This window comes from Ostrea edulis, chromosome 8 (assembly GCF_947568905.1).
Source record: "Ostrea edulis chromosome 8, xbOstEdul1.1, whole genome shotgun sequence".
NCBI lineage: Eukaryota > Metazoa > Mollusca > Bivalvia > Ostreida > Ostreidae > Ostrea > Ostrea edulis.
In genome coordinates, this window is record NC_079171.1 from 52,022,565 (window position 1) to 52,033,806 (window position 11,242).

The following is an 11,242-nucleotide window of genomic DNA, read 5'->3' on the forward strand; positions in this document are numbered from 1 at the left end:
ATCGGTTGCAAAATTACGACTACTTTAAACACGACTTGTTGACTACAGCGATGCATAAATTCGCCTATAGGTGGCGATAAACCGGAAACATGATGACGAAAGCAAAATCCAACTGGCGGCAATAAGCGTTTAAGCTACGCTTAGCGCTTAAAAAGTGCTTGTATAAAGTAATACTATTTTATTAATGTTGCATATTAAAATGTTATAAGATATGATAATAAATGAGACACAAATGAAATAGAAATCATGTATCGACAACCACAGTCATCACAATCCAATTACTGTTCACGCGAAAAAAAAAACCCACATATTCACATCATTTCACCATGATCACTGTTCACTCGAAATGAATTAGATGGGAAGCTGCATCCGTATATGCTACTATGTCCATTTGACCATGACGAATCCTGTCCTTGAGACGCTGTAGACGAGAATCCAACTGGCGGTATTTTCTCTTTTTGGGACGCACGAGACCTCCTGCTGTAATCTGAATGATATTTGCCTCATTTGCAGCTTGTTCCTTTTTTAGCATCTCTACGAACACAAAGATATTTGGGTGGGCACGTCTGCACATTCTGTTAAACTTGTTAGAATACAAAGAGATAACTCATGTTTTCAGACAAGCGTACGCCTGATGAAAGCAGTTATTGCCCTTGGATTTAACCTTCTGAAATGTTTTGTTAAATTAACAAGATTTTTGACATTAATTATCAAAAGAGACTCAAACAACACTTGTTCCTATCATCCAGAAATCTATGATTATTAATTTTGCAAAATCTAATTACACCACAAGAGGACGGAAATACTTTAAAATTAAAATTACAGGTTGGGGATCTGAAAAAAGCAAAGACAATACGCCGAGGTATGAACGTGGAATCAAATGGGAGAACTGATTGTCACAGGAATACATATGCAGTATATTTCTCTACAACTCCCTTCTTCTTGTGTATAAAAATGGAACAAGTATTCCACGAATAACTGATCTGTTTCAATAGAATGTAACTTTGCACAATTTGATATCAACAAATCAATACAAAGTAATTCTGAAAGTAAAATATGTTTTGTTGTAAATACTAAAAATTCTTGCACTGAAAAAATTTATGCAATTGCGAATTTGTAGTTTTAAACAATGGACCTCGAAAATTTGTTAAAATTGTACAAACAGTTCAGACTTGATTTATTGAAGAAGCCAAGTTCAATGGAATAACTCCATCAAATATATGGTATTTAATTTTACGAATTGCTCTTTCTACATGTATCTGTAATCGGGCAATTTCATGACTTTTGCCCACCTCCTCTTGCGAAAACTTCCCTTTATGCCCGAGAAATGGAGGAATTACTACAGTTGCATGTTTGGTGTCTAACAATTCTTGAATAAGAAACCCTTTGTCCACCATGACCTGATCATTTTCTTCAATCAGATCAATGATCCCTGACCTTGCAGTAATATCCCTATCAGATATACAACCTGTGTACAGAGAACTTACAAATGAAACACTACCGAATGGTGTAATACCTATAAGACTTTTAAACGTTGTATGACTTATAATTCGAGTATGTTTCTGAATTTAAGACCTTTGAGCTTGGTGTTTGTACTTTAATTTCCGTACAATCTAAGATCAATCATGTATTTGGGTATGTACATTTAAAGCAGGCAGGCATATTTTGATCTACAATTCTGCGGGAGGGCCAAATACATAAACTTCCAAACATTGCATACAAATAATTGGCCCATGTAATAAGTATTCTACTGACAGATGCTTGGAAAATATTGAACAGCAAGCTCTTGTTCGGGAAATCCTTGTCGAACTCTGCACATAAACATAAAAAACTGATCTATTAGGCTTAGTAGCATGCAATCATCTTTGAACGGAGTTGTTTTAATTTTGTCTATGTTGGAAGAATGTCTTTGCATCTGTGTCCAACGTACCATAGTTGTTGCTGTAGGTTGCAATGCAGTGAAAATACTGACAAATGTTTTATAGTTTGTAAACCATGTGTAATAGTTTATCAATTTTGCATCTAAAGAAAATCTTTGCACACCGAATTTTTCAGCCTTCACTCCTTCTACTTGACATTGTAAAACATTAATTTCTTTCTGGGCAGCTTCCAATTTACTGTTGGGTGAAGATAGTTCCACAATATAGTCATGGTCTTTAGATATCATAGGTACCTAAGGCTGTGATTCACCTTGAAGAATTGAAGGACTGACACCAGTACCTTTGATTGATTCGTGTCACAAATCAATTAGAGAACTCGACAGGTACTCTATCGGAATGGGGAAATATGGGCGAATTTTTCGGTAAAATCATGTGTCGGAATGGAGGTAATGACATTATAAAAATTCACTAAATCTCCGGCAATACTTTAGATTATATATTTTCATTCGGTAAAGTTTCCCTACATCTGTGGAACCAGGGCTATAATAATAGAACCTGTTTGAAATAAAATGATGGCGTATATTCATAAACCTCGCCGGAATGAACCGGGCGTTTCGAGTATGGCAGTGGATCTCAATAACTTGTAAATGTCTCCTAAAGTCCTTTAAATGTTTTCACTCGTGTGGAAATTTTGCGCACGGGTAAATCTTCATATGTACTTAACATACCAACGTATAAGGCCTGTGGGCCTAGTCTGACTTCATCTTATATAGTGTTAAAACAGACAGCAATGGCGATCAGACCCAACCTTATACAGCGTTAAAAGTCAGACCCAACCTTATACAGAGTTAAAAGTGTCCAGCATTTTGCAATGTTTCATGTCGTCCTGCTAAGACGTATCAGGAATTCATGGCAAGACATATAGTGTAAGTTAATACACATGTAATGTTAATATTAGAATTGAAGAGGCAAGTTAAAAGTATACACCTTTGCATGAAGAAGAAAAACTTAATTCATGTACTGCATATCAGTATGTGTATTTTATTTCAGGGCATGTGGCGAAGTGCATTGCACCACATTACGGACACACGTGAGTGGATTTTATCACATGGGGTGTTAATCGCCGTCTCCATGGAGAACTAGCTAAAGAAGAAAGAACAAAACCATGGTTGTCACCGACCAAGCACGCCCATGTATTTAAAGACCTGGCAGTTGTCGTGTTATACAAAATACCTTTGAACAATGTTGGATACTATTGAGGATTCAGGTAAAATGGGGTAATGGAATCATTGAATAGACTCTTTTCTGTCCAAATCATTTGTTGTGTTGCTTGAAATTTAATTATTAATTAGTTTGCATTGATCAGTCAGTAGACGAGGCATTGGCCTTGGCAGAAGATCGCAGCAGACATATGTGACCAAGACGGGAAACAGTACCTCATTGTGACTGACTATTATTCCAGATTCCTTGAAATTGCTTACCTGTCAAACTTAACCAGTTCAGAAGTTATCGGAAGACTCAAGAATATGTTCTCACGTTGGGGTATCCCAGAGGAGCTAGTCTCAGATAATGGAAGACAGTTCACCTCAGCTGAGTTTCATTCATTCGCAGAGATGTACCATATTGTACAGACATTTTCAAGCGAATTTTTTTCACTCGCAAATAAAAGTTGGTTACAGTAAAGAAAAATAATGTTTGACTTTAATGTAATTAAAACTAGAAGACTGACAAATTCAACCAGGGCCCCACTAAATGTACATCACGATTAATGATTTATTTTTTAAGATAATGTAAAAAGAACATTTAAAGGTGGAAGTGTCATGACTTGTATAATTATCATAAATAACAGTTCACCTTGGCCAAAAAAAAATTAAGATGTCCTTTACTTTTTTAAATCATCAAGAAAAGAATGTTGATGTGCCCAAGTAAATGAATTAATTTATTTCTTTTAACTACGAGAATTAATATTTCATCAGACTTCCTCAGAAGACAGCCCCCTAAGGATCATATTGGCTTCCTCTGCCCTCTGGATGGGAGCAGATTTTGGTCTTGTAGAAAGAATTGTGCATGCAGGCCCACCTAAAAGTATTGAAGGTACTGGTAACTTTTTCATTTTAATTATACAATGGTTGCAAATCACATTCAATTTGGACAGAACATCATCAAATGTGGTCTAGTGATTTTTAAAAAAAAAAGAAAAGAAAGTCAAATCTTATTGTAGATGCAAGGTCAAGATCAATGAAAAGGATCCATTACTCATGACTTCCTACTACTTACATGTAGCATAAAATATGGCTTATAATAAACTGCATCCCAAAGAGAAGAATGGGGAAAAACAACCAAAACCGAAACAGATTTGAATAAGCAATCAAAAATATGCACAAATCAAAATCTTTATCATTATAAATATGTACTGTTAAAAACTTTAATCTGCCAGTGTCGAGGAAATTAACAGAACATGTCAATCTACTTTTTATACGCCCGTCTTAAGACGGGCCGTATTATGTTATGGCCTTCATGTCCGTCCGTCTGTCAGCTTTTTCGTGTCCGGCTCATAACTTAAATACTATAAGGCCTAGAATAATCAAACTTTGTCAGTTGATACATCTTGGGTAGAAGGTGTGTCGCACATTAAAACCAGGTCACTGTGACTTTTAATTAAGAAGATATGGCCAAATATGGTAAAACCCTGTCCGGCTCATAACTTGAAAACTATTTGATCTAGAATCATGAAACTTGGTCATCTTATGCATCTTAGGTAGAAGGTGTGTCGCACTGTACTTTAAGGTCACTGTGACATTTAGTTGAAGTGATTTTTTGAAAAAAGTATGTTATAATTGGTACAATCCCTACTCATATAAGATTTTTGTAGAAAACCTCATTCAAAAATGTTACATCAAGAAAACACATATTTTTTTATGATATACTGTACAGCTTCTTTTTAGCCTATGTAATGTTTCCTTTGTTTCTAACAATAACATGAGAAATTCCACTTGTCCCATGGGAGTAGCATGCAAAGGGCATTTTGACAAGACTAATTAATGAGTTTTGTGTAGAGCATCTCTGATCAACATGATCAAGCAGGTGTTATCTTTATCTCTAGGGAATTGGGCAGAGAGATCTTAGCCTCTTAATTGCAGATATACCAGAAATTATTTGTGAAAGTGAATTTGTTTGTTGTGGTTAGTCTTTATTTTCAAAATTAATTTGACATTGTACTATATAATTTTTAATTTTTTTTCTCAGCAACCTATATGCAGAGTATCATTTCTCACTAAGACAACAAATGGTTGCAATATGTAAAAAGGCCTATTTTAATGATTAGTATTTTGATGTTTTGTTATGGCTGTGGCATTGTTCAGAAAAAAGATATACAATGAACAAAGCTGCAGATTGGGCATTTGTGTAAATCTGAACAGATGAAATAGTATTGCAATAACCATATTAAAAAATGTTAATTCAAGAAACTACACATTCTTCATTATATACACTGTACTATACAGCAGTATATAACAAACAAATTATTTCTTTTGTGTCAGTAACAAGAGAAATTTCCCTTGTCCCATGGGTGTAATTATCAAGCAATTCAGGAGGCATTTTGCTAACAGAAAAATTGCATTCTGTCAAATTACAGATTAATTAATGAGTTTAGAAGATTTCTGTTACAGCAATCTGATCAAGGAGGTGCTATCTATATCTCTTGCAATCGGGAATTGGGCAGAGGAATCTGGCCTTCTAATTGATCTGTCAAATTTTAGGACAGTTCTAAGTGGTAGCCATTACTTTGAAAGTTAATTTGGTATAAAGTTTAAGAATTAATATGATATTGTAAAATATATTTTTATTTTATATCTCAACAACAAGGTGCAGATTGTCATGTCTCACTAAGATGACAGTTTTACAGTCTAAGAATAAACATAATGACTAATGTTTGATGTTTTATTACGCTGTGCATTGTTCTTCATTCCTTAAAATACAATGAGCAAAGCTGCAGATGTGCATTTCTCAAGTCTTACACAACCAGTTGAAAAATATATGATGTATTATTTTTTTCTAATTAATAACTACACCATAGGAGATGCACCAGTATTTGAAATAACCGTTTTTAATCTATATTTATTTATATTGACATCACCATCCATATTTTACTTTTATACTTGAAGATTTGACAAAGGCAGATACTGATATATGTATTTTTTGATATGTTGAATAAATCAACCTTTTTGAGTACTCCCATTTATTGTAAGTTGTTTGCTTGGATAAAGGGCTATCTTGCACTTTAATCATTTCATTGAAACCATTTGGGAAAATGTTTTTATATCCTTTTAAAAATCATTAAGCTTACATTATCAATATTTGAAGCAATGTCACATGAGGCCATAAAGTAGGTAAGATTCTTAAAGGAAGGTTGACATTTGGTTCCATGCATACCTATCTCTTCATGGTGATATGTTCATGTTAACAATATGTGACGGGCGTATCATGTGCCGTGGCGGTGCACTTTATTAACGATATGTTCCTTCACATAAACCACTTCTAATTTAATTTTTCTGGCAAAAAAGGAAAACTGAGCCAAACGATTATTCCAAATTTAAACAATATCTTGTGAAAACAATTATATATAGTTTAATCAAGGTAATTAATAGAACAAATTTCATTCCAACAGCATATATTCAGCAAGTGGGAAGAACAGGTAAAACAGGCAACAGCCATTTTGTTTTTCAACACTAGTGATGTAGGCAGGCCTGAAATGAGCAAGATAATGAAGTCTTTCTGCCGTAATGAAACAACTTGTAGGAGAAAAATCCCGAATGATTACTTTGGATTCACAGATGACACCAATGATAGTGAAAACAAACAATCTTTGTGCTGTAACATTTATGATCCAAGCTTAATGGAATGGAATTCAATTCTACCTCTTCGGCAAGAGGTGAAGTCTTCCATCCGACAATCATTGTCAGGTTACATTTTATAACTTGGGATATATCTCCTTACCAAATAGAAGCAGCCATCCACAATTATTCAAGATATATGGAAACAGACAATTTAATTCAGGATTTTGGTTTGAATCATGAACACGCAGAACATTTATGTACCATTTTCAAATTAAGTGTGTCATTGTAATGCATTTCAAATGTTTTGTGCTTCCCAGTGCATAGATAAAGTACTTAATGGAAAAATCAGTTGTCTTAATTTTTGTGTCACCACAGACAACGGACAACAAGTGATCAGAAAAGCTCTTATGCTGAATTGTGCCCAACAAAAAGAAAATATCTTTGTTTACTGTTACCCGACCGACGCTATTTTTTCTGTGAACACAACAGTTATTTAAAATATTGGTAAAATTCATTGAACAAACATATACATTTGTTTTCGCCAATTTATGCTCATTATTTGAAAAATGCATTGTAAATTCTTCATACAAAAATAGTGAAATTAAAAAAAACATGCTGCACATAGATAAACCAGTTTTCAGTAGATAGCAGGAATTTTTGAAATTAAAAAAATATTCAAAAATTGAAAAGACAAAAAACCTATCTACCGACCCCATTTTTTTAACAGCATGTAACAGTAAACAGATATACTTTTTTTTCTTAGGCCTTGGCTATATATAAAGTTAGAAAGTTGAGTTGGCTGTATATATTTAATTGTGAATCGCTCACCAGATTAGATGCCAAAGTCACTGATAATCTCATACTGATGACTCCTGATCCATTTTTGCAAGTGTACCAAGTTGATATTTGCAAGGGGACTTGCAAATGGTTTTGTGTAGCATTCAAGACTACGTCCATCATCATTTTCAAAAGGCCTGATACGCAATAGCCTATGAATGATATTAAGCTCATCCTCATCTGAGGAAGGTGTGCTGTGCCTTTTAGCTTTGTAAAGTACTTGTGTTGTTTCATCATAATTTACTGATATTTGTCGAATTCCCGCAATGGCAGATGATCGAGACTGCACTGATGACTCTATCTTGTTTGCATGAAGAGACTTAAGATGCTCTTTTATCTCTTTCACAAAGTGTTCCATCAGCTGGAATGTTTGTGTCTACTTTGCCTTTCTGGTTAACAAAGAGTCCGTAAAAAGTTTCTTTGGCAGTCTTCAGGTCCAGCAGCGAAGTTTGCAGGAAAAGGAATCTTAGTATTTCCAAGGCATACTTAGATTGGTTGTTGTTCTCTTTTAACACATGATGTATTTCATGAGTGATCTGATGATTTCTCGATTGCGAATCTTGATATGATGATTTAAACATTGATATAAAAGGCCAATTTCTAAGACAGTTTTTCCATATGATTATGATAGGACTTTATCTATTTAAATGAAACAGTAGTGAATTACTGTGTAAATAATTGCTTGATGTTTGATTGTTATTTTTGTGTTCTTCCCAACTTCTTGAGATTCACAGCAGGTACCGTCTGGGAAGGGAAGCTTTCTAGCTAGCCAGTCTACTAATCTCACATTTATACCTGTCATTGTGGGGATGCTCTAATATAAAAGGGGTTCAATGTGTCTCAATGACTGGTAGACTTGTTGATTTTGAAGATGTTGGAGGAACATTTGAGACGTGCGCGTGGAGATTTGGTAATTAATTAATTGGTTTTGGTTTTCATAAGGATTTTTCATGTGACACCCATTACTACACCGAAATCTCTAGTAAACTTATTGAACACTAGTAGGTGTTGATGAAGTTATATTCTGTTAGCTAAATTATTAAAAAAGCTGCACACCCAAATCCATCATATTGGTTATTTTTGTGACTTGGCACTAATTTACAACCAACTATTCAAAATGTGCTGTAATTTGGTGAAGTAAACACCGAACTCCACCGAAATATTTACTAAGGTGTGAGTTCGGATGTTTGGTGAAAACCAATTTTGGTTATAAATTAATTCATTTATTATTAGGTTCATTCTCTTATCATTGGGGATATATTGGTAAGCAAGTGAAATACTATTAGATTAGGGGGTAAAGGAAGTTGGGAATTTATTGTGCTTATTTTAATTCTTTCTCATCTATTGTTTTAATTATCATAAATATGTAAATAAATTGTAGATTAGAATCTAATGGTTTTGATTTAGTAAACAAAAATTGAGGTATATTGTTTTACACTGGTGTTTATAATTTTAATTCAAATCTACATCTGGATTTACATACAGTGGAATTTTCGAATTCAGTGGATTTATTGTTATAAAATATCAAATAATCTTTGCTTCTAAACCACGTTTCCTATTGAAATCATCTTCGCTAACCAAGGGTGACGCCCCACGGCTTTGAAAAGAGACACACCGTGGAGCGTCACCCTTGGCCTTGCAACACAATATTTACCGCATTCTGGAATTGTTTTGACACATTGTCCAAGGTTCGTATTTGATGTACATGTAATTGACTTGCTGTTAAGAACATGGAATATTATCTTGAATAAGTAAGATTTTTTTTATATCTTCCATAATGACTTTTCCTATCACTAACTACAGAGCACAATTTCCAGTCACTTTACGCAAGCACACATTCTAGTAAATTACAAATATTCCTTTGCATGTCTGTAAAGGATGAAGTGAAATGGCTATAAGTAAGATTTTTTTTATATCTTCCATAATGACTTTTCCTATCACTAACTACAGAGCACAATTTCCAGTCACTTTACGCAAGCACACATTCTAGTAAATTACAAATATTCCTTTGCATGTCTGTAAAGGATGAAGTGAAATGGCTATATAAAATGGTCCCCAATATATTTACAAAACTGAAAGGTGAAGATAACGAACAGTGATCAATTTTCTTCATTCAAACTTATTAACATTTGCACTTTCACGATTTAAATGTTACACGGCGGATAAATTAGCCACAGATGGTAGCTAACTCTTGAGTTTAAGCTTGGGGTTTCCTCACTAGCTGAAATTCCCATAGGAATTTGGCCCCGCCCATACTTTTACAGATATAGAAATATGAGCGTTAACTGAGAATCGACATACGTGGCACATTTGTTATGTGACGTATTTCCTTTTTTGCAGTCAAATTTGGACAGATTCTTTAAGTTACCACCACCACCACCCCCTTGAATGAACAGTTGGATAGCTATGGTTGGTATGAATTTCAAACATGTTTAATAGTTCATATTATTCACATAGATTGTAATTTTACTCATTTGTTTATACAGCATTTGATCGTTGTATATGGTCACCCCTGCTTAGACCACATACAGACACCTGTAAAGTACCAAAAATCTAATATTTTCTTGACATTTAATACACAATAAATTTGAAATAATTAGAAATGTCAAAAATGCCCCACGTAAATTTAAAATTTTAAAATTAGCTAATCTTTCCTTACTAATGAAACCATTTTCATACGAATATCTTAAATTCCTGCAAAGTTTTATAATTTTAAAAACTGTACCTAGAGATGCATATTCACCGCGGAATTTATTAGTAATAATGATAATTCCAGGGGTATTCACCGCCCTTGTCATATTGTAACCCTTCGCACGAATTAATATTCCTAACAAAGATATAGGGTCGTACAAGGTCATATTCGTGGACTGGGCGTTCACTATCATTACCAGTTATTCAGCCTGAGGCTTGACTAATCACGATAGGAAGAACTAAAATGCGTTTGTAATACTTCTACACTGCTTGTCTGGAAAGATGTGCGCAGACACTCTATGTAACAAAAAATACGAATTTGACAACGTACATATGAATAGTACGTTTCACTTTTGTGTAAATTGAAATTTATCCGAATGGAATTGAAATTTCCGCTTTACGTCTATTCCACGACTTTGTGCGCTCCAAATAAAAATGATATTGCATATTGTAAATTGTATTTACCAGCTTAGGTAAAACCTTACATTTTCAAATGTTAACTTAACACGGAAACATAATTTTGACTGATTGATCACCCTCAGGGAACCTTCTGTCAGAATGCCTGTCTGGCAGCCTGAAATACGATACCAGCCGATGCTCATTCTGGGAGAGGGTCTAATGATGAGGGAGAAAAACTCTCTGCATTATTGGGGAATATTTTTCTTTAAGCGATATACTAGGGCATACATTTTAAGAGGAAATGAATGTGGGGAATTTTGCGAGCCGGTATTATTTTGATGTTATATTAGTGGGTGAGTAAGTAGGTTTTAATGCCTATTTAATTCAGCTCTGTACATTTTACATGAGGGCGATGGCAGTGTAATCTTGTAATGGTCGCTGAAGGTTATATAAGAGACGTGCACATTCCCGCCACTTGTAATGCTCTGGGTTATTGTAGCAGTCTCTCTCGATATTTCATGGCAGCAACCGAATTCCTCAAATTGTATAATGGACAGGTTAGCGGATTGAGTGAAACAGTACAATGCATGTCGGCGAATT

At 34.4% G+C, this 11,242-nt stretch overlaps 1 pseudogene; it reads right to left on the minus strand.

Moving 5' to 3' along the window:
* Positions 1 to 7,547: 7,547 nt before the first annotated feature.
* LOC130049742 (uncharacterized) lies at positions 7,548 to 8,171 on the minus strand (annotated as a pseudogene).
* Positions 8,172 to 11,242: the final 3,071 nt, after the last annotated feature.